The sequence below is a fragment of the Carettochelys insculpta genome, chromosome 32 (genome assembly GCF_033958435.1).
Source record: "Carettochelys insculpta isolate YL-2023 chromosome 32, ASM3395843v1, whole genome shotgun sequence".
Classification (NCBI taxonomy): domain Eukaryota; kingdom Metazoa; phylum Chordata; order Testudines; family Carettochelyidae; genus Carettochelys; species Carettochelys insculpta.
In genome coordinates this window covers 12,039,787-12,064,522 of record NC_134168.1, presented here as the reverse complement: position 1 = coordinate 12,064,522, position 24,736 = coordinate 12,039,787, and the positions used below count along the sequence as shown (strand labels likewise).

The 24,736-nt window shown below is 52.2% G+C and overlaps 1 pseudogene; it reads left to right on the top strand.

The window, feature by feature from the left end:
• Window positions 1-1,755: 1,755 nt before the first annotated feature.
• Window positions 1,756-5,147, top strand: LOC142004963 (olfactory receptor 6B1-like; annotated as a pseudogene).
• Window positions 5,148-24,736: the final 19,589 nt, after the last annotated feature.

Sequence of the window (24,736 nt, the reverse complement as noted above, 5' to 3'; positions counted from 1 at the left end):
TGTCTCTACTGGGGACTGAGAAATGTTTCTTTGTTTTTCAGACATTCAACAGGCCTACTGGCACCAGCAGGGTTGCACTAGTCCAACAAAAATTGTGTTGTGAGTTCTGTGCTGGTTTTGTGTTATTGCTGTTATTTGGGTGGCTATTATACAAGGGTGTTTATCACACACACCTTTAGGGAACATGATGGGCCTCAGGGGAAGCTCCTACCCCCAGGGTGAGCCTTCCCGGGAACTCCCCACAGAGCCTGTAAATAACAGCAGCTGTGAGTCTACGGGGCAGGTGATGAAATCCCAGAACTCTGGGCGCCATGTTAGGAAATCGGTGTTTTTCCACACGCTGGTCTGAGACCCAAGACTGGAAACAAAGCGTTCCTGCCCTGCGCTGAAGCTATAAAAGGGAGGGACTCAGCTCCTCACTTCCTCTTTGCACTCCACACAAGAGCACTCCTGGAACGAGCTGAGAAAAAAGGCTTAACTGGGGGAAAGGGCTGGACCCAACTGAAGGGATCTCAGCCTGTCTGTGGGCACCTGAGAAACCCAAACCGCAAATCAGCTGCAGCTCATGCCTGGCCATTCTTCCAGTTTCCTGGTATCAGCAGTCAGGGTGAGAACCTGCTAATTCATAATCCATCTAACTGGGGCCTTACGCTCACTGTGCCTCTTGGTGGGTTTGCCCGTGAACCTGATTCTCTCTGTTTGCTAGACCAGAAAATCAACCGTTAGCAGCGAATGAACGTGGGTGTAGTTTAACTTAAACCGTGTGTCTTTGCATGGAATATCGAGGGCAGGATCCCAGCCTGGTCACACACCTGGGGCTAATCCTCTGCACGCGGAGGGAGAGGCAAAGCCGGTGACAAGTTCCTCTGGGTCGGTGCTTTGAGCAGGGCCGGCCAGGGCAGTCGCAGTTCCTAGGCAGGGAGCTGGAGCTTTTCCTTCCTTGGTTACCACCAGAGCTGCTCAGAGACTCTGTGTGTAACTGCAGCTGGGCGTGTCCCTGCCTGAGCCAACACAAAAGAGGACTGGAATTTTGGTCCTGTGGCAGCTCAGGGGTCTTCTTAGCCTCCGTTTGGTACCAAAGAATTCAGACTGAACTGGGAGATTTATCTCACAATTGGTTTCTCCTTGTGAGTATTTCAATTTTCCTCTTTTTGTAAAATAGACCTGCCACTGGTCCTTGTTTTCTGTTATTCCAGGAGCTGTGCTCATCTCATACATCCCATCAACAACAAGATGTCTTGTGGCACCTGATAGACTAACAGATATTTTGGAGCATGAGCTTTCCTGGGCAAAGACCTGTTCTGTGGCTTATCCTTATCCTCCAAAATCTCTGTTAGTCTATAAGGTGCCACAAGACTTCTTGTTTTTCTCAAAGGTACAGACCAACACGGCTCCCTCTGCAATACTTATCCCATGAACAGCGATTTCATTGGAGATCAAAAGGACTCTCTGAATTAATTTCCATTCAGATGAGACTTTCCCTTTCTTCTATTGCTTCGTCTTAGGAATCAGGAATTCTTTGGGCTCTGTTATTTTCAGTTTGGAAGCAGTTCTTTTCCATGCAAGGGAATGACAACAAAACAGCCCAAGATGAGCAATAAAGCCCAGCCAGGCAGTAGGAGCGCAGAGCTCCATTTCCTGTGGGCAGTGAGGACTAGCAATGGGAGGAATAACTGGAAAATATATGGCAAAGGTTATAATCTTAGCTGAGAATAGCTGAAGGAAGGGTGAGGACGAGGGTGCAGCTGGCACTAGATGATCGATGGGAAAGGTAACACAGCACAGTGACAATGAAGTAATCAGATTTAGAAAAGATGAAGACCTGCTCCAGCATGTGCCGAGTCTGAAAGAACATCACTGCTTGTCCAGCCCCAGGGGAAAGAGAAAAAGTTCAGTAGTTCATTGCAAAACATGCAGAATAAGGAGGAACACACGGATCTCCCATTAAGAACGTAGAGGGTCAGATCCAAGGTCCATATACCGCAGTGTCCTTTCTTCTGACAGTGGACAGTGCTCGGTGACCGAGAAGGAATAAATAGAACAGGTGATCATCAAGGGTTCAGCTACACTAGGAAGGAACTTCAAAGCCAACTTTGAAGTTGGGCACAACATTGAAGTAGCCAGCAGAGAGTCTACAAACATTTTTTCCCTGACTTCAAAATTAACTTCAAAGTAGGGAGCCCAAGTTTCAAGTCTTTACTACATTCCAAGTTCAAAGTAGGTCTTGTCTAGATGCTCTACTTCAAAGTCGCTTACAAAGTTACTTTGAAGTTATTTTTGTAGTGTAGAAATGACCCAAGTGATCCATTTCCTCTCACCCATTCCCAGCTCCTAGCCATTATCCGTGAATCAATCCAGATTATTTGCAATCTGTGCATGCACTCCAGTATTCACCACATGTGTTGATTGCTTGTAGAATTATTCCACCAATACAATGCTCTTTCTTCTGTGTGTGTGTGTGTGTATGTGTGTGTGTGTGTGTGTGTGTGTGTGTTTGTGTTTTCTAGATTTCTATTTGCACTTCTCTCAGTGATCCTTTTCCGCTCGTGGGGAAGCCATAGCTGGATCAGGTGCATTGTAAGTCAGTGGTTATAGCAGCAGGCGATAAGGACTTATCAACAAGTGATACAGGGAAAAACAAGCAGGTGATTGCAGATTTACGGGCTCTGATACCTTTGCGTTAACATCACGGCTCGGCTACTTCTCTTTAAACACGTATATATTTTCTTGTTCTTAGTATTTGGAGACATAACAGCCTCTCTCTCACACAAACGCACACGCTCACTCTCTTTCTCTCTATTTTATCGCCTTTTGTTGCTCCCTCCTGTTTCCTCTGGGTCTATTTTCATTTTTATTTCTCTCTTGAGGAATTTTCCTTTTTATCACACTTTATTTCTTCGTATGTGGTTAGATGTCAACATCAGTTGTGCTCACGTACACGAGAGGAGGCTCGTGCAACTTATCCTGCTGTAAGTGAAATGAGCAAGAAGCTGAGACAGACGCACAGACAAACAGACAGACAGACACCCTGAAAGACAGACAAACTAACACAAACGTATATACATGACGGAGGACAGCTGGACAGACTTTCATACAAACCACAGGCTGTTGAGTCTTTTGGTGTATTTCACAGGGGGGATGTCTATACAGGTTGAATCTTTCTTGGCCGGCACCTACGGGAACTGTCCAGTGCCGAATGAGAGAATTTGCCAGACCACGGCAGGTCAATATTGTCTAGCACGTTACCAACACTTCCTCTGCTTACGGGGCTCTTGGAAGACACACGGGGTAAATTACAGCTAAATGACAGCACAGAGCACCGAGAGCCAGGACTGGTGGCTGGAAGGAAATGGATGGGACCACAGGAAACCCGGCTACAACCACGACAAGGGGTCGTCCAGCTCCATAAAATCACGCCAGGTGATGGATTTTGCTGACTGAGAGAGTTTGGGATTATAGAGGTTCGACCTGCACTTCACCTGGGCCATGAAATTCCCAGCTCCAGTTGACCCAAAGGCAACATGAGCACCTGGGCTAAAAATAGCAGCGTAGCCTTGGAAGCACAGGCGATGTGCCCAAGCCCAAACCGATCTGAGTGCTCAGATAGGGACACAGTGCCTGTCCCACACTGCCGCTTGTGCTGCCCTGTTCTCACCGCTGCTATTGTCAACCCCTCATTTGCTCCTCTGCCCAACCTGGGAACTTAATCTCCCAGCTTCAGGGCTAGTGGGTAACTCAAAATAGCTTCCGCTGCCCAGTGGGGGATTTTTTATATGTCTTCTCCATTTGGAGAGATGACAGGACCACGACGAAGCTATTTCCAATGCCCGGGTTTGAACTCGGAATAGCTCTCGTTTGCCAGCCAACGATTTCTGAGTTTTGTCTTCTCCAAGTCTCACTGTGGCAGAGATACCAGAAAGATGTGTGGGAATCCCAGCCCCACCGTGGGATTTCAAGTGCAGCAGAGGTTGAGGGAGAGAGAAGGGAGACGGGTGTAATTCAGTGGGTTCCTGTGCTCTTGTTCTGACCACATTGGAAGCTCAGCATGTGTCTTCCTTTGATTCTTGACAACTTCGTTGTTGCAGTGGAGAGAAGCTGTGATGTGAGGTTTCTGCCAGTACAGCTGACAGCACAGCCTGACCGTGCGCGCTCCACCAGTACTTCATGGTTTTCTTTTTCCAGATACGCACTATGGCGAAAGCAGAAGGAAGAAATCAAACAGTTATTGTGGAATTCATCCTCTTGGGATTTGGGAATGGCCCTGAGCCGCAGCCCCTTCTCTTCCTGCTGTTTCTGGTGACCTACATTGCAACTGTGGCTGGGAATGGCCTCATCATTGCGCTAGTTGTGTCTGATCGGCACCTTCACACCCCCATGTACTACTTACTAGGGAACTTGTCCTTTCTGGAGACCATTTACACCTCCACCTTACTGCCCAGGCTGCTGGCCAGTCTCCTGACTAGGGACACACCCATTCCTGTTAAGGCTTGTATTGTGCAATTGTGTTTCTTTGGTTGCTTGTCCACTGTAGATATTGTGCTGCTGGCGGTCATGTCTTACGACCGGTATTTAGCGATATGCCATCCCCTGCGTTACCCTGCTCTGATGAACGGCCGGGTGTGTGGCCAGCTAGCGGCAGGGTCCTGGATAATCAGCCCTGGGTTCTCCATAATAGGAAACTCTTGTGGGAAATGCCATTCTGTGGTTCCAAAGAAATTGACCATTTCTTTTGTGATTATGAACCCATCATAAAGCTGTCCTGTGAGGACACCCGCACTGTGGAACTGCTGACATCTGTTATTGCTGCCATAGGGTCACTTGTACCCTTGCTGCTGACTCTGGCGTTCTACAGTTGTACCATCGCTGCCATCCTGAGAATCCCATCCACCACCGGGAGGCAAAAGGCCTTTTCCACCTGCTCCTCTCACCTCATTGTGCTGACCGTTTTCTATGTGTGCCTGATCAGTGTCTATGTGGTTCCAACAGCCAACACGCCCAAGGCCCTACACAAAACGTTCTCTGTCTTCTACATAGTCCTGACTCCCCTGATCAACCCTGTCATCTACTGCCTCAGGAACAAGGAGGTCCAACAGTCCCTGCGGAAAGGGATTCGTAAAGTGGTTGCTTTCAGAAACCAATTGTCATGAGTGAACGTTTGGAATGGGGTAAAACCAGGGAGGGGGGTTCTCTGTAGGGGTTCTCTGTTGCTGTTTCAATATTTTGGAATTTGCTTTTTCCATATTTTTTTTTTCAGTTTCTGCCTCAGGGGGAAAAGGACAATTCGCATCCTTGATAACAGCTTTACCCCCTTTTCTGTCTTTCTCTCTCTCTTTCTTTCTTTCTTTTACGATGCTACATTTCTCCATTTGATCTGCAATGCACTATACACACATTTCTTCATAAAATACTTGCTCCAGTAATAGATATTCCCCATGCAAATTACAATCTTTTTCATGCTACACGTGCAGCCAAAGCACTCTGCTTCAGTCACATGTGAAATTGTGTCTAAATTGAACAAGGAGCTTTACATCTTTTCTGTTATTCTGGGCTCTTTCACTCCCGCTGTTGGCACTGATATTCATCCTCTGGTCAGGACCTTCTGTCACACATCCACTTCTCAAAAGGAGGTGAAAAATGCTACATCCTAACAAGTGGAGAGCTTGGACTGGGTATTATACTTTGCAGATCTGCAGCTGGGGAAACAGAACTATGGCAGATTATGTAGGACTGGGAATCTCAGTGTCTGCCATGTTTAATTTCCTTCCTGTTGCCGCAGCTTTTGCGGGATTAGGGAACATTAAAATAACTCCATCTAAATCAACTGCAATATCAATGTAGGTACCAACAATGTGAACAAAAGATTTAGGGCCAAAATGGTCAAAGCCAATAAAACCCAATTTCTCTCTCTGATTCAAACAAAGAGCAAAGAATGAACTCAAATCAATGGGAATCACAGAATCCTCTGGCTGGAAGGTACCTCAGCAAGTTACCTCATCCAGCCGCCTGCTTCAAGCAGGATTAACCCCAACTAAGTCATCCCGGCCAGGACCTCTAGAGATGGAGAATTCACAACTGCTCTAGGTAACGCATTCCAGTGCTTCACCACCCTCCTGATGAAGTCGTTTTTCTTAATATCCAGCCTACTCCTCTCCTTCTGTATCTTCAGACTATTCTTCCTTTTTCTGCCAACAGTCACGACTGAGAACAATTTCTCTCCATCCCTTTTAGAGCTCCCCTTCAGGAGGTTAAAGGCTGCTGTTAAATCTCTCCTCAAGCTTCTCTTCTGGAAACTAAAGAAACCCAAATCCCTCAGCCTATCCTCCTAAATCATGTGCTCCAGCCCCTTAATCATTTGTGTTACCCTCCGCTGAACCCACTCCAGTACATCCATATCCTTTCAATACTTGGGGGGCCCAACACTGGATGCAAAACTCTCGATGTGGCCTCACCCATTCTAAACAGAGGGGAATAACAACTTCTCTAGATCTGCTTGAAATGCTCCTCCTATGTACCCCAGTATGCTATTGGCCTTCTTGGCTTCAAGGGCCCACTGTTTACTCATATCCAGCCTTTCACCCATTATAATCCCTCTGTCCCGTTCTGCTGTACTGCTGCTGAGCCACTTGGTCCCCAGCCTGTAACAATGCTTGGGATTCTTCTGTCCCAGGTGCAGGACTCTGCACTTCTCCTTGTTGAACCTCATCAGATTTCTTTTGGCCCAATCCTTCCATTTATCCAGGTCATTCTGGATCCTATCTCTACTCTCCAACTTATAAACCTCCCTCCCTAGCTTGGTGTCATCCACAGCCTTTCTGAGGTTGCAATCCTGTCCCTCATCCAGGTTATTAATAAAGGTGATGAACAACACCGGCCCCAGAACCGAACTTGGGACACTCCACTTGAAACCAACCACCATCCAGATATAAGGCCTTGACCACACCCCTTTGGGCCTGACCATCAGGCCCGCTTTCTACCTATCTTATAGTCCATGGATCCAATTCATAGTTACTTAACTTATGAGCAAGAATGTTGTGGGAGACGGTATCAGAAAGTTTGCTGAAGTCAAGGTACATCACATCCACTGACTTCCTCATGTCCACAGAGCCACAGAAGATAGTCAGATTGGTGAGACAGAACTTGCCATTGGTGAATCCATGTTGACGACTTTAGATCACTTGTCCCTCATTCAGGTGCTCCAAAATGGATTCCTTGAGGATCCCCTCCATTATCTTCCCTGGAAATGACGTCAGGCTGACCAGTCTAAAGGTCCCTGGATTTTCCTTCTTTCCTTTTTTGCTTGGGACCTTACACTGAGAGCCAGGGTGAATAACTGAAATGGTCTCAGAAAAGGCTAGAAGATCTGTCCATGCTCTAGATAAGTGGCTTTTGGCTGAAATGGAAGGAGCCACATGTGTTTAGCTCGTTGAAGTAAGGCGTAGGCAAAAGCTTATTCGGAGTGTACACATTAAGGCAATTTAAACACCCTGATCAATTAATCATGGAAACAGTTTCCAGTGGCGCATGGTGGATTCTCCATCATTGGCAAGTTTTAAAACAAGATTGGATTTCCCTCAATTCCCTAACTCAAAAGGAATTATTTTGGGGAAAGTTCACTGACCAATTTTCTACGGGTGATCCAGCCAGATGACTGAAATGGGCCTTTTTGGCATTGGGATCTGTGGATTTTCTCTGATGAGAGAGGTGTCAGTTAGTTCGACTGAGAGAGTTTTGGATTATAGAGGTTCGACCTGCACTTCACTTGGGCCATGAAATTCCCGGCTCCAGTTGACCCAAAGGCAAAATGAGCACCTGGGCTAAAAATAGCAGCGTAGCCTTGGCAGCACAGGCGATGTGCCCAAGCACAAGCCAATCTGAGCGCTTAGATAGGGACACAGTGCCTGTCCCACACTGCCGCTTGTGCTGCCCTGTTCTCACCGCTGCTATTGTCAACCCCTCGTTGAGACTCTACAGGTGGGATTACTTTATAATCCCTTATTGTCCTTAGAATGTTTGAATCTAGGAAAAGTTCACTCAGTACAATACAAACCATTGTCCCTGCCATTTCCTTTGGTTTATCTGAAAATCTCAGGGGTAAAGAATTGTGGAAAACTTCTCAAAGAAAATGGGAGATGTGGTGGAGATATTAATGAATGTGCTGGAGTGTTTAATTAGTGCTACTTTGTGGTGGTTTTAATTTGCTGATGAGTCACTGCACCTAAATTTCCATAAATACTCGAAATACATTCATACCTTCCCAGGCGAAAATGACTGAGTGTTAAATGAAGGAATGATGAGGAACAGGTCGGACTCCATTGGGAGTCACCAGTTCTCCAACCAATTGACCTCACACGGGTCCTAGGCCTTGAACCATAGATGGGGCATTTCTTATCGTGTACATTGGGAAATATGCCAAAGCTACCAAACTGCCATTCACATTTTATCAGTATTTGGACAGGAGCAAAGGGACCCAGATTCATACGTGTAAAAGCCCAGCTTCATATTCCCAGCCCCTTTAGCTAACCTGTTTGTAACAACTGGGGAACTGGGGATTTAAACTCACACAAGAATAATTCAGTGGACTGTAAAGTTTCTCATTCCCCAGGGGAAGGATGGTTTGTAATTAGGCCCTCTGGGTATTAATTAACAGCAACATTAATTGTGCCATGGCCCCTGAAATACTGTAGGGAGTTGCAAGGAGTTTTCAGAGCCATGGGCCAAGCTGTTCCCTGGTGTAACCCCATTTTGTCAGTGTGGTGACACCAGGGCTCTGCCTGAACCAGCGTGTGAAAAAATATATCATGTCTGACTTTTGCTGTTTTCAGTTCCATGTTGATGTCCTCTGGCGCCTCTGGTCGTCCCAGGCACAGCGATGCGGATTCAATTCTGTGCTGAGGAAGGATTTTCATGAAGCAAACCACTCACTGCACGCTAATGTTCTGCGGCAACAGCCTGGTAAACAAGAGGAGAACAGGGCTGGCCAATGCCACTGAAGTTTATCCCTTTCATTCATCAAAGCAGCCGAGCTTATTTGCCCTTTGCCTTAAATAAAAAACAAACATTTCGCCTCTTTTTTAACCCATCCACCTTTTCTGTTCCCTGTTCCATTGGGTGTTGTAATAGGCCCTCCCTTTAGAACCTCGTCGGCCTCAGGGAAGCAAAGGCCTTTTCTCCCTGCTCCGCTCACCTCATGCTCGTCCCAGATATCCATGGGATCCTGATGGATGCACGTCCAACCCAAACATGGTACCCTAATGAACGTACTCTCCATCCTCTGTACGCTCCAGACTCCCCTTCTCAATCCCTCACCTTCACCCTGACAATCCAGGCTGTGCTTTGCTTCTCTGAGTTGAGGGCTCCGGTAGCAGCTTCCTTTGGAAGAAGAGTTGATTTGTGATTCGTGAATTTAACTCAAATCATGAAATATTTTCAACAAAGCTCAATCTCCATTTTGCAAGGCTGACGGGCTTGGCAGAACTCCGCCCCCTTTCTTATGTGTCACCTGCTGGTTCGAACCCTGGTGTGGCTGGGGGAGTGGGGATCACCCAACATCGTTATCCCCTGCCTGGGGAGGAGAAGTCTTCCCTCTCCTGTATGGGAAGAAGATCACTGGCCTATGGGACGCTCTTCTCTCTCTCACCTGTTACTGTGATTCTATTTGGTATAAACGGTGACACTGCTATCGAAACAAGGCGTTGGACGTTCCTTCCCCCACACAGGCACCTTCAAAACTGACAGATATTTTGGAGGAAAAGCTTCAGATGCATGAGTGGGGGTGAGGTGGAGGGTTGCAGAGGGATATTTAAAGAGTGGGGTCCCAGTAAAAGGGAGGGCCAGAGCTGACAAGGCCTATTCAGTCAGGGTGGCAATGGCCCATTGTCAGTCATGTGTATTAAAAGAGGAAAAACCAGGTCAGATCAGACAAGGGTAAGTGGCCCATTGTCGGAGTCTAATGGGGAGATATTAACACCCAGGGCAAAGAAGCTGCTTTTGGAAGGGGCCGGCCACTCCCCGTCTCCGTTTCATCCTTGGTTGATGGAGTCAAATTTACGAATAAATTGCAGCTCAGCGATTTCTCTCTCCATTTGATTTGTGAAATCACTTTGTTTTTGGACGGCTACTTTTAAATCTGCCACTGAGTGTCCAGGGAGATGGAAGTGTTGTCCAACCGGCTTCTGTCCATTACCCTTCCTGCTGTCTGATCTGTGTCCATCTTTTCTTTTACGGAGAGACTGTCCAGTCTGGTCTGTGTAAATGACAGTGGGGCATTGCTGGCACACGATGGCAGATATTCTATTCGTCGCTGTTCAGGTGAGGGAGTCCCTGGTGGTGTGGTTGATGTTAGGTGCTGTGATGGTGTCACTGGGGTAGATCTGTGAGCAGAGCTGGCAGCGAGGTTTGTTGCAGGGATCGGTTCCAGGGTTAGAGTTACTGTGTTGTGATCTGTCGTTGCTGGGGACGTGCTGTCGGCCCAGTGCCTGGTCACTCCTTTGATGAATCACAAGGAGTGGTCGTTGGGCTCAGAAAAGCAAACGAGAGTGGCTTCCTAGCCAGTGCATCACAGCTGGGGCCATGACTGCCGCAAACCCGCCGGCTGGGTGGACCTGAGGTTGGAAGCAGCCACAGCACAGCCCCAGCCGCACAGCTGCTCGGTCCCCTCTCCCCACAGCTGGGATTGGTCCCTCCCCTCTGGTAGTTCAGGCTACAGGGGGGCCAGAGCCAGCACCAGTGAGGTGAGGTGGGGGCGGACCCATCTCTGGGGAGGCAGCAGAGCCAAGGCCACCCCAGGTATTCACCACAACCCCAGCTCTGGGGAGAGAGGATGAGCTCAGCTGCATGGTGCTCCAGGGGTAGCAAGCCCCATCTTCAGGAGGGGCAGGGACTGTAATGGAGCCGGGGGGGGGACCTGTCCCAGCCACCGCAGCACCCCTGAGAGCTGAGACTGGCCAGAATGTCACATTCTCCTCACCAAGGAGTTCAGGGGAATTCAATGGTGGGGATCAGCCCTGCCCTCATGGCCCCCTGACTCCCCTGGAGCTGGAGGCAGGACCCCAGATCAGCTCTGGGCTGGGCGCACGGCCCCCTGACACGGCCTTTGGCCAGGGTCAACCCACACTTCATCACCTCACCTGACACCAGAGCAGGGACCCCCCAACCACCCCCACTTTCTTGGATCACTCTGTGGCCGTGTCCAGCACCACGGCTCAGCCCTAGCTCTCACGACCTCCCCGGCCTCCTAGCCCAGAGCTGGGGCAGAGGCCACCCCCACAACCCAGTGCTGCAGCTGGTTCCCCCCATCTCCCAGAGCTGCGGTGCTCCCCCCGGCAATCTTTGGGATGGGGCCCAGTTCTGCAACCTGGCCCTGGACCCCTTGTTGCCCCTGCGGGAGCGTGCAGTCTTAAGAGACACACACACACACACACACACACACTCCTCTCTGCGGTCCCAGCACAGTCGTGGGGGCAGGGTCCGGCGGGGGCGTGTCTGAGCAGAGGGCAGTCGGGGGGCGGTTTGGGGTGTGAGTTCCAGTGGGGGGTGGGCATTTCGGTTTGAGACATGAGTTCCGGTGGGGGGGCAGGTGGGCGGTTCGAGGAGTGAGTGCCAGTGGAGGGGTGGGGGCGGTTTGGGGTGTGAGTTCCGGTGATGGGGGGGCGGTTGGGGTGTGATTTCCGGTGGGGGTTGGGGGGGCGGTTTCGAGCGTGAGTTCCGGTGAGGGGGTGGGCGGGGCTGGTTTGGGCATGAGTTCCGGTGGGGGGACGATTTGGGATGTGAGTCCTGGTGGGGGGGGGCAGATTGGTGCGTGAGTTCCGGTGGGGTGATGGTTTGGGGCGTGAGTTCTGGTGGGGGGTGGTTTGGGCGTGAGCGCTGCCCCCGCCCCTAGGAAATCAGCCCTGCGCACACACACGTGAGCAGCTTTTGGAGCAAAACCCCCGTGGGGCTCGTCTCAGCTGGGAAACGGGTTCTGCCCACTGAGTTTGTTGCTGTCAGTCTCTCAGGAGCCACCGGACCACTCGCTGCCCCGTCTGAGTCCTTCCGCCCAGCTCGCGGGATGGAGCCGCAGGAGTCAGGAGAATCTGAGCCCAGATCCCCGCCCGGCCCCGAGAGCGGCAGCAGCTCCGCACACATCTCAGGTGACAGCTCAGAGCTGCCCAGGGGATTTGAGCACCCACTTCCATTTCCTGTTAATAACAGGTGCCCAAACCACCTAGGTCACTTGGACAATCTCTGCCTCAGTCACTCTCCCCAGACTCAGGGGCGCACTGTGGGGCTTAAAGCCACCAGCTCCCTCCCTCTCCGGTGTGTGGTGGCAGGGGGGAAGTGTGTCTTCATTGCGCTACCCTATCCAAGTCAAGGACCCTTGCAGGGGTGGCCCTGGCTGCCCTTGGGGTCAGTGGGAATCCGGCTCTGTGGTCTGGGCAGTGGGTCTGGCAGTGAGGACTCCTGGGTTCTGGTCTCATTTCTGGCAGAGGAGTGGGCTGTAATGGTTAGAGCAGGCAGAAGCAGGAGTCAGAGCTCGTGGGCTCTCATCATGGCTCTGAGACAAGAGTCTGAGCATCAGGAAACTGCAGCTTCGAGCCCTGGGGGTTGTTCCTGCCCTGACTCTGGGGTGTCTTCCTGGGACAAATCAGTCCTCCTTGTAGGCAAAACAGGTCAAATAATTTACCAGGAGAGCAAATCTCAGAATGATTTTAATTTAGAAAATACAGGTGAAGATGAGGATGACGATGATACAACTTCCTACAAACCGAATCTCTCAGTGACTTGTGTTTGTTGCAGCCTGAGGCAGTGTTGTTTTCCTCTGGGGAATACGGCAAGAAATTTGGCGTGAGGGACTTGGTCCCAGAAGCCAGTGCATGTAATAAACACACCTGTTTCCTTCAGCACGTCCAGCACCAGCAGCAGCTGGGAGGTGGAACTGCCCATCCTGAACAAGGTAGGTAAAAGGAGCCTTCAGCCCCCAGCCGTCCTCCCCCTGCAATCCTCAGTGTTGTGCCCCACTCTGCAACGGGAGCGAAGTCACCTCACTGGTTCCTTCATCTGAATTTTCTATATGTGTGTGGAGAACCTGAGTGTCTGTCTGTCTGTCTGTCTGTCTGTCTGAATCTGCCATTCAGAATTGAGCTAATGTAGCTATCTTGGGTGAGGCCAAGCGCTGGATTTCGGGGCGTGGGGGTCATTGGCATGACGTGAAGTTCTGGTCCCCTCATTCCATAGTGCCCAGCAGAGTGACAGGTGAGCCCCACACCTCCTCCTCCCCCCAAAGCCTGATTTTTGTTGTTGTTGTTGTGTTGTTGGCATTTTTTCTTCTCACAGCTCTCGTCTTTTCTCCACTCTGCTCCCCAGCCTTCCTCCTCCTCCTCCTCCTCCTCCTCACTATCCACTGACTCTGAGTGTAACTGTTGTTTCGTAAGCAGTGGAAGCTGTGTGCTGTTTATGAATTGGAGCAGACTCATCTGAGTGGGCTCCATCTGATCTCTTCTCACGAGAATATCCACTCCGGAATATGACCACGGCACATGCTCCACAGGTGAAGCCCAATAATTTTGAGGTGGTCTCTCTCAACTAAATTTAGCTGAGCCCTTTCGTTGCACAATGTGGGCTTTGTTAATGTATTGCATGGTCTCCTGTTTCTAAAGGGACTGTCTGGGTGACCTGAAGAGCACTGAAATTACCACTGAACTTTCAATTACAAGAATCTCCCTGGACCTTATTCTCAGTGGTGAGTAAATCGTAGAATGCCAGGGCTGGGAGAGACCTCAGGTACTTTTGAGTCCAGCCCAAGACCTAAAGCAGGATCACCCCAACTAAATCATCCCAGCCAGGACTTTGTCAAGCCGGGACTTAAAAACTACTTAGGATGGAGGTTCCACCACCTCTCCATGTAACGCGTCCCTGTTCTTCACCACCCTCCTGGTGAAATAGTTTTCCTGATATAATATCCAACCTCAAATTCCCCCACTGTCACTTCAGACCCTTGCTCCTTGTTCTGACATCTGTCACGACTGAGAAAAACCTCTCGCCATCCTCTTTAGAGCCCCCCTTCAGGAAGTTGAAGGCTGCTATCAAATCCCCACCACCACCACTCTTCTCTTCTGCAAATTAAATAAGCCCAAATTAATGAAATAATTCCATTTATTTAGAGCCTGTCCAAATGTCAAACAAGAAATAAAGATATAAACTAAAATACATTCTGGAAAAAGCATTCATCTGTATGGATGTTTTTTATGAGTAAACATTGAAGTTGATGGCCATTTTGTGGTGGACGTTTGAGTTCATACAGACACTTCTGAACTGTAATTTGGGTTTTTGCTGCTTCAACTTTTCATATTGATTGAGGGTGAAAACAAACACTGGCATTTCCCAGGGGATGGAAATTCCATTTCCTGGCCAGCTCTGAATGTAGTGCCATGGTCGTGCTGAGGAAAGTCCTTAGTATTGTCAGTGGAGGTTCCCCAAAAGAGCTCTGAAGAGAGACACAAGAATTCTCACCACTTCTGTATGTTTAGAAAATATCACTCACAGCTGTTTGAAAAGGTTCTGTGATGTGCACTGGGTGTAGCTCAGCCCCACCCTCTCCTTTGCTCCTGTGATTTCATGTTCTCTCTTGCTCTCTTGGAGAGCGTGTGTCATTGAGAATCAGAAGAACACAGTCTCCAGTTCTGGGCGTTCCCACTCAGTGTGTCTCTTCTGTTACTCTGGCTCCCGCTGACTGGCTCACTCTTACTTGCTGCAGTCCTGTGAGAGCCCCATAGTGAGGAAGTTAAGTGCAGGCAAAATACCTTTGTTGTGTCTCATTTTTAATTCCACTCTGTCACTTCACAGTCACACCCGCGATTATGAAGTTTCTTGTCAACAAATGAGCCTGAAGGAAAACATCTGTCGGAAATGTCTCCTGCATCACAGGATCTTTCTTGCAAAATTCCTGAAGTTAACATCATTGGACAACGCCCCTCGAGTGGTGTAAATTGAAGCCTCATAGGATTATAGAACATTAGAACCGGGAGGGACCTCGAGAGGTTGTTGCGTCCAGTCCCCTGCACTGCACAGACCGTCCCTGCTAGATGTCTGTCTAACCTGCTCTTAAACATCCCCAGGGATGAAGAGTCCACAGCCCCTCTTGGCAATTTACTCCAGTGTTTAACCACCCTGACAGCTGGGAAGTTTTTCCAAATGTCCAAACTAAACCTCCCTTGGTGCAGTTTAAGCCCATTGCTCCTTGTCCCCTTTAGCGATCCTTTTACATCCATAGCTTTGTTATTATGATTTATTATGATTTATTTCTTATGATTTACACCACATATGGATCTGGCCCTGGGTCTCGTCTCTTATGTGGACACAAACCAGTGTATTGCAGAACTGGCTGTGAGGGAGGAAGGAATGATTTGGGTCATTCGCTAACACTGAAGGAAGAATAACTCTGTGCAGAGCAAAAAGGCCAAAGTCCCCCACTGCTTTCAGATTCCAGGGGGCTTCTCCATCGGAAAACGGTTTCCAGCGTGTTTAGGCTCCACAGTGTCCGTTTGCTGGTGTGAGGTGTCACTGCAGGGGAATCCGGGCACTGCTGTGATTACTTGTATCATTAACATATGAGTGAAAGGAGAATGTGCCCTCGTCTCAGAAATCGTATTTGGGGAACTCGGCTGCGGTGACACTTTCACCCCCAGAATCTGCACTGACCCCCACACTGCACCCTCCATCTGGCACCCTCCATCCCATGCCCTGAGCTGCCCCAACCCTCCCGGACCCTGCACATACTCCATCACACCCCGGCAAGGACCTCCCTACCCAAACACCTGCCCTAACGCCCCCCAAACCCTCTGTCCTGAGCCTCCTCCCCTCACCCCATCCTCCTCCACCTTTGCCCTGAGACCCCCCACACCAAACCCTGCTGTGACATCTGCACCTCCAGCTCCTGCTATCACCCCCAACCCTCCCACCCCCAAACCCTCTGCCTGACCCATCCCTGCCCTCACAGGCCCTTTCCTGTTGATAATCATCTCCCTGGTGTACAACCACACAGCACCTCCCAACCCCTGCCCTGAGTCCCCCCAACTCCCTGACTTCTGCACCCCCATCCCCTGCCCTTAACCACCACACACAACAAGGCCTCCCCCACGGACCCCCTGCCCTCACTGCAGCAACCTCTGCCCTCTGCCTCTGGTCCCCCAACTTTCCCAGCTCCCTGCCTTCTCCACCCACCTCTTTTCCTCTGCCCTCCCCCACCCCAACGCTCCCTCCCGCCAGCTTTCAGACCCCTGCCTCTGCCCCCACTGACATATCTTACACAGCCCATGGGGAGCCCCCAAGGGCCAGGGATGGCCATACAAGAGTACTTTGAACACACAGCCGTCACCTTCACCCCTGGGCTGTGCCAGGCTGATCTACAACAATGGGCTCAACCTACCACACCATTCCTTCTCACCACACTTTTCAGACCAGCGAGGCAGCAGAGACGCAGAGCAGGAAATGCACTTTCTCACTGGAAGTGACACAACTTACACAGCGCCACATTCACTGAGGGAATTAGACCCCCTTCAGGTCCAGCTCCATCCCATTCACACAGAACGGCCCCATCGAGAGCTGTTGGAAATGCAACGAACAGACAACATGGACTGAAAACACAGAGACAGAGACAAGCGGCTCTTCCATCAGATGAAAATGAAGAACTCCGGGAAACTCACCTTCATATGGACAGAAGAAGACAGTGAACATCTCAACCCAGTGACAGTGAGGAGCCCAGAGAAACCTGACTTCAAAGAGACAGAAGAAGACAGTCAACCCCTCGAGCACATGAACCAAATGTCCCTGACTCTGCTTAAAGCCCTGAGCAAGGCCGGGTCAGTCACCGTTATTTACAGAGAAATTTCAGCGGGTGTTAGTGAGAAGGGTCCCAACAGGAAGGAAACCAGGACAAATGTTGTAATTTGCAGTCACATTTCTGATATGTCTCAGACCCGGTCTCTTTGTCCCCATACAGATAACCTCTTCCAAGAGCGACCCTGGAGAGAACCAGACCATCTCCGATGTGTTCGTCCTGGCGGGGTTCTCGTACCTTAACAAGCTGCAAATCCTTCTGTTTGTGGTACTTCTGGTCATCTACCTGCTCACCCTGATGGGGAACCTGCTCGTTATCCTGCTGGTAAAGCTGAGCCCCTCCCTCCACACCCCCATGTATTTCTTCCTGGTGAACCTGTCTGCATCGGAAATCTGCTTCACCAGCAGTGTGGTCCCTCAGCTGCTGGCTCACCTCCTGGTGGAGGAAAAGACCATCTCCATTGCAGCTTGTGCAGCGGGGGTGTACGTCCGTGCCATCATGGGCCTCACACAATGCTGCCTCCTCGCAGTCATGGCCTATGACCGCCATGTGGCCATATGTCACCCCCTGCACTACACAACCATCATGAGCAGCCGGGTGTGTGCTCTGCTCGTGGGGGCTGCATGGGGTGCTGGCATCTCAGTGGAAGTTCCTCTGACTATGTGGATCTTCAGCCTGCCCTTCTGTGGCTCCAACCGCATCCCCCACTTCTTCTGCGACTTCCCACCAGTACTGAGTATGGCATGTGCCGACACGTCGCAGATTAAGATTGTAGGTCTCATGGTGATAGTTCTGTTCATCCTGTGCCCTTTCCTATTTATACTCCTGTCCTACGTCCGCATTATCTCCACCATCCTCAAGCTGCCATCGGCGGAGGGAAGGCGTAAAGCCTTCTCCACCTGCTCCTCCCACCTCACGGTGGTGACTGTGTCCTATGGAATTGCCCTCATCACCTACCTGGTACCCAACACTGGCTCCACTACAGAGAGTGACCTATTGATTTCCCTATTGAACACAATTGTCTCACCAGCTTTGAACCCCATAATTTACACTCTGAGGAACAAAGAGGTGAAAGGAGCCTTGAGAAAAACTTTACAGAAGAGCAGCTTTTCTCACCACTGGAGAAATTAGAGCATGAAAAGTTGAGTTAGTCAAAATTAGGCTGGGGGTCCCAGTGAAGGGAAATTGGCAAGTGAAACTCTTGTTGCCAATTTACCCGAAAATTTTAAATTTCTATATTTTTTTAAAATACGAAAGGTAGAACAATTTCCCTGGATTAATTATTTGTGGACAAAAAGAAAGCCCAGAGGAATAGGTTTAGTTAAAGTATGGTCCTGATTTTTGACCATCAAAATTGGAAATCTCAAAGGAAAACAAACTTCCAAGGCAAGATGTTTCATAGCAGGTACATCTCCGCCAGCTATGTCCTTCCCAGGTCAGATTATGTGAAGCTGTTTTCCTTACTACCCCCTTGCTCCTGACGATGAGATGTGGGATGCTGACAGGGAAAGGTTTAGGGGGACATCCGATGCTGAGGACGTGTGCCACAGAAGGAGGTAAGAATGGGTCAGCTGTAGCACCAGCAATGTATTAGAAACAAGAGACAGGCTAAGGATAGGGTAGGCTCATTGCTCAGTGAGGAGGGAGGAACAATACCAAGAAAACTGGAAATGGCAGAGCTGCTTAATTACCTCTTTATTTTGGTCTTCACCAAGAAGTCGGATGGAGAAATGCCTGACGTGGTGAGCCATAGTGGGGAGGGGGCAGGTTTAGAAGATAAAATAAAAAAAGAAAAAGGCAAAAATAACCTAGAAATGTTCCATGTCTGCAGGTCACCAGGACCTGATGAAATGCCTCCTAGAGTATTGGTGGAGCTGAAAGGGGAGGTATCTGAGCCTTTCGCTTTCATGGTTGAAAAGTCCTGGAAGTCTGGAGAGATTCCAGAAGACTGGAAAAGGGCAACAATGTTCTCATTGACAAAAAAGTGAAATAAAAACAACTCAGGAAGTTACAGACCAGTCAGTTTACTAACTTCTGTGCCAGGAAAGATAATGGAGCAAATAATTAAGGAATTCATCTGGAAACATCTAAAAGGAAATAAGGGGCTGGGTAACAGCCAGCATGGATATGTAAAGTACAAATCATGTCCAACCAATCCGATAGCTTTCTGTGATAGGATAACAAGGCTTGTGGACAAGGGAGAAAGGGTGGATGTGGTGTACCTATGCTTTAGTAAGTCATTTGATATCGTCTGGCATATCCTTTTATCAATATACTAGGCAAATACAACTTAGATGGGGCTGCTGTAAGGTGGGTGTTCAGCCATTCTCAGAGAGTCGTTATTAATGGGTCACAGCCCTGCTGGAAGGGCAGAACAAAGGGGATTCTGCAGGGGTCTGTTTTGGGACAGGCTCTGTTCAGTGTCTCCGGCGATGTGGATCGGGGCATGGAGAGTGCGCTGCTTACGTCTGTAGGTGATACCAAGCTGGGAGGGAGAACAGGGTCGTAACTCAGAATGATCTGGGCACTCTGGAGAAACGGCCTGAGGTCAATGGGGTGAAGCTGAATAAGGCCAAGTGCAAAGTGCTCCCCTGAGGAAGGCCCAATCCGTGTCACACCCAGCCGGGGAAGTGGCTGTCGAGGGAGGAGTCCTGCAGAAAGGGATCTGGGCTCAGAGCGGAGCACAAGCTCCAGAGGAGTCAACAGGGTGAGACTGTTGCCAGAAGCGCCAACCTGCTTGTGGGCGGCACTGCCGGGTGTTGGGAGCCAGCCAGGAGCAGCAATTCCTTCCCCCCGCTCTGCGCTGAGCAGCCTCCGTGGGGCTGGTGCCCAGGGCTGGCGCCACACTTGAGGGAAGATGGGGAGAAGCTGCAGAGGGGCTGGAGAAGAGCCCAAGGCTGAGGAAAGGTGCAGAGAACATGAGCTGTGAGGGGAGGGGAAGAACTGGGCTGGGTGAGGCTGGGAAGGAGAAGACCGAGGGGGACGTGACAGCACTTTTCAAGTATTTAAGAGCTTTTTAAGGAGGAGGGAAAAGCATCGTTCTCCTGGGCCTCTGAGGGCAGGACAAGGAGCAATGGGCTTAACCTGCAGCGAGGGAGGTTGAGGTTGGACATTAGGAAAAACTCCCCACCTGTCAGGGTGGTTAAACACTGGAATAAATTGCCCGGGGGGGTCGTGGAACCTCCATCCCTGGAAATGTATCAGAGCAGGTTGGACACACACCTGTCAGGGATGGTCTATATCAGAGGTGAGGAGCCTTTTCTCGGTGGAGGGATCACAGAGTCAGAAAAATTAAGAGTCACATGCAAGTGAGAAGATGAAATAAGTAAATAAATAAAACCAAACTGATCTGGCCGCCAAGTGAGGAAGAAACCAATCCCCATCAGATGTGGCCCGCAACTGAGAAATAGACAAAAAAAGACAGTGACCTCACTACATTCAAGTTGCACCTCAAACCGTGAAGAGACCAAGGCAAGTAGATTTTGTGGGGTTCCCCTAGACGCTGAGGTAGGGCCAAGCGTGACCGTTTCAGTAGATAGAAGGGGACTGCCAAGCAGCAGGCGGAGGAGGGGATGTTGGATTTGGGCAGGGGGCTGGGTGCAGGAGTGGGCTGACAGTGAAGGGGTCTAGTGAGAGTGATGTACAGGAGGCAGGAGGGAGGTGGGCGTGTAGGATCTCAACACATCAGATGCAGAAGCAGGATGGGTGGGCTCTTGGGTTTGGGTGGGAGGGAAGATTCAGGAGTGGGCTGGGGGTGGGAGAGGGTGAAGGAGAAAGGTCTGGAAAGGGGGTTGCAGTCATGGACTGGGTCTGGGGTTGGGATGGGGAGAGATGGAGGAGGAGTTTCAGTGGAGGGTCTAAGGAGGATCCCCAAGACGGCACAGTACCTGAGGGCTGGTGGGCAGGTGTTTGGGGCTGAGGGTCAGTCAGCTGGGCTCCAGGTTGGCAACACGGAGAGCCATGCTCCCAGCTGACCATTTTCTTCCCCCTCTGGCTGTACCTCTGTACTCACACTGCAGTATAGGTCTGTCTCCTCTGAAGCCCCTTTCCAAGTGATGGAAAACAATGGCCTTCCAAGTAAACCCCATTTTCCTGGCATAACTAAGTCCTGTCCTTGGCTCAGGAGAGGATAAGAGAAAGCAGCATACCAAAGGCTGTGTCGTTTGCTGTCCTAGTGCCCATTGTGTAACACAGCCCCTTCCCTTACCTAACCTGGTGATCTTTCTACTTCCTCATCTTGCATGATGGAAGTGGAGGGATTTCTGGTTCTGTGCTGGGATGACCCGAATGCGGATTCCTTACCTCACTCCAATCTGCACACTGCCCAGGACTATAGCACCCCGGCCACAGCGGTCTCATAAACGGGGCAGAGGGCGATGGGCATAGTGAGCTGGCAGGGAAGGCAAAGGGGCCCAGAAGGGTCCATGCAGTTGGCAGATCCCCTCCCTTGGCTGTCTCCATGAGCTTACCCTTCTCCCCACTGCAGATCACAAGCATGGCTCCATGGGGTCCCTCCCCTACGCTCCTGCTGCTGCTGGTCGTGCTGGTTACAGGCCTGGCCCAGCTTGGTGCAGCCCAGTTTGTTGACTACCCCAGGACCGAGGTCTCAGGAAGCAATCAGTACTGCAATTACATGATGCAGGTGCGAGGCCTGACCACACCTGAGTGTAAATCTGTCCACATCTTCATCCATGCCGCTGAGAGTGAGGTGCAGAGTCTTTGTGATTCCGGTGGAAATCCCCAGGGTGACAACATCTACATCAGCAAGAAGCCTCTCCCCAGCACCACTTGCAAGCTGGAGTCTGGCTCGAAACCCGAGGCCTGTACTTACCAGATTAAAATGAACGACAACTTTAGCCGTGCAACCTGTGTGAACAAGCAGGTTACTGATGTGCAGACAACAGACAAGGTAAGAGCCATGAGGAAGAGCGTCTCCGTTTTACTCCCCACAATTCCACGGCAGGTCTGGCAGCTGGCGCTCCCCAGCCCAGCACACGCACCCTCCGGAAAGCACCCGCCACTCCTGTGTTCCTCCGGACAGGCAGACTGGCCCCTAGCACAGCGTCCCGTTCCGAGGGCCACTTACCTGGCGGCACCAGTGGCCGGACCGGCATAATACTAGGAGAGCAAAACGGCAACATTATGTCCTACACCAAGACCTTCCCCCTGCTCCCTGCCCCCTGCCCCCAGTGCCCAATATACAGAACAGCCGCCCTTCCCCTCCCCCGCCCTCTGCCCCCAGTGCCCAATATACAGAACAGCCGCCCCTTCCCCTCCCCCACCCTCTGCCCCCCAGTGGCCAATATAGAGCAGAGCCGCCCTTACCCTCCCCCGCCCTCTGCCCCCAGTGCCTAATATAGAGAACAGCCGCCCCTCCCCTCCTCCGACCTCTGCCCCCCAGTGCCCAATATACAGCACAGCCGCCCTTCCCCTCCTCCGCACTCTGCCCCCAGTGCCCAATATACAGCACAGCCACCCCTTCCCCTCCCCCGCCCTCTGCCCCCAGTGCCCAATATACAGCACAGCCGCACCTTCCCCTCCCCCGCCCTCTGCCCCCAGTGCCCAATATACAGCACAGCCACCCCTTCCCCTCCCCCGCCCTCTGCCCCCAGTGCCCAATGTACAGCACAGCCGCCCCTTCCCTCCCCCGCCCTCTGCCCCCAGTGCCCAATATACAGCACAGCCGCCCCTTCCCTCTCCCGCCCTCTGCCCCAGTGCCCAATATACAGCACAGCCGCCCCTTCCCCTCCTCCGCCCTCTGCCCCCAGTGCCCAATATAGAGCAGAGCCGCCCTTACCCTCCCCCGCCCTCTGCCCCCAGTGCCTAATATAGAGAACAGCCGCCCCTCCCCTCCTCCGACCTCTGCCCCCCAGTGCCCAATATACAGCACAGCCGCCCTTCCCCTCCTCCGCCCTCTGCCCCCAGTGCCCAATATACAGCACAGCCACCCCTTCCCCTCCCCCGCCCTCTGCCCCCAGTGCCCAATATACAGCACAGCCGCCCCTTCCCCTCCCCCGCCCTCTGCCCCCAGTGCCCAATATACAGCACAGCCACCCCTTCCCCTCCCCCGCCCTCTGCCCCCAGTGCCCAATGTACAGCACAGCCGCCCCTTCCCTCCCCCGCCCTCTGCCCCCAGTGCCCAATATACAGCACAGCCGCCCCTTCCCTCTCCCGCCCTCTGCCCCCAGTGCCCAATATACAGCACAGCCGCCCCTTCTCCTCCTCTGCCCTCTGCCCCCAGTGCCCAATATACAGAACAGCCGCCCCTTCCCCTCCCCCGCCCTCTGCCCCCAGTGCCCAATATACAGCACAGCCGCCCCTCCCCTCCCCCGCCCTCTGCCCCCAGTGCCCAATATACAGCACAGCCGCCCCTTCCCCTCCTCCGACCTCTGCCCCCCAGTGCCCAATAAAGAGCACAGCCACCCCTCCCCTCCCCCGCCCTCTGCCCCCAGTGCCCAATATACAGCACAGCCGCCCCTTCCCCTCCCCCTGCCGCCAGTGCCCAAAAAACAGAACAGACGCCCCTTCCCCTTCCCTACCCCTGATCCCTGCCCCCAGTGCCCAATATACAGCACAGACGCCCCTTCCCAACCCCTGCCCCCAGTGCCCAATATACAGCACAGACGCCCCTTCCCCTCCTCCGCCCTCTGCCCCCAGTGCCCAATATACAGCACAGCCGCCCCTTCCCCTCCCCCGCCCTCTGCCCCCAGTGCCCAATATACAGCACAGCCACCCCTTCCCCTCCCCCGCCCTCTGCCCCCAGTGCCCAATATACAGCACAGCCGCCCCTTCCCCTCCCCCGCCCTCTGCCCCCCAGTGCCCAATATACAGCACAGCCGCCCCTCCCCTCCCCCGCCCTCTGCCCCCAGTGCCCAATATACAGCACAGACGCCCCTTCCCCTCCTCCGCCCTCTGCCCCCAGTGCCCAATATACAGCACAGACGCCCCTTCCCCTCCTCCGCCCTCTGCCCCCAGTGCCCAATATACAGCACAGCCGCCCCTTCCCCTCCCCCGCCCTCTGCCCCCAGTGCCCAATATACAGCACAGCCGCCCCTTCCCCTCCTCCGCCCTCTGCCCCCCAGTGCCCAATATACAGCACAGCCGCCCCTTCCCCTCCCCCGCCCTCTGCCCCCAGTGCCCAATATACAGCACAGCCGCCCCTTCCCCTCCCCTGCCCCCAGTGCCCAATATACAGCACAGCCGCCCCTTCCCCACCCCTGCCCCCAGTGCCCTATATACAGCACAGCCGCCCTTTCCCCTCCCCCGACCTCTGCCCCCAGTGCCCAATATACAGCACAGCCGCCCCTTCCCCTCCCCCGCCCTCTGCCCCCAGTGCCCAATATACAGCACAGCCGCCCCTTCCCCTCCCCCGCCCTCTGCCCCCAGTGCCCAATATACAGCACAGCCGCCCCTTCCCCTCCCCTGCCCCCAGTGCCCAATATACAGCACAGCCGCTCCTTCCCCACCCCTGCCCCCAGTGCCCTATATACAGTACAGCCGCCCCTTCCCCTCCCCCGACCTCTGCCCCCAGTGCCCAATATACAGCACAGCCGCCCCTTCCCCTCCTCCGCCCTCTGCCCCCAGTGCCCAATATACAGCACAGCCGCCCCTTCCCCTCCCCCGACCTCTGCCCCCAGTGCCCAATATACAGCACAGCCGCCCCTTCCCCTCCCCCGACCTCTGCCCCCAGTGCCCAATATACAGCACAGCCGCCCCTTCCCCTCCCCCGCCCTCTGCCCCCAGTGCCCAATATACAGCACAGCCGCCCCTTCCCCTCCCCTGCCCCCAGTGCCCAATATACAGCACAGCCGCCCCTTCCCCACCCCTGCCCCCAGTGCCCTATATACAGCACAGCCGCCCCTTCCCCTCCCCCGACCTCTGCCCCCAGTGCCCAATATACAGCACAGCCGCCCCTTCCCCTCC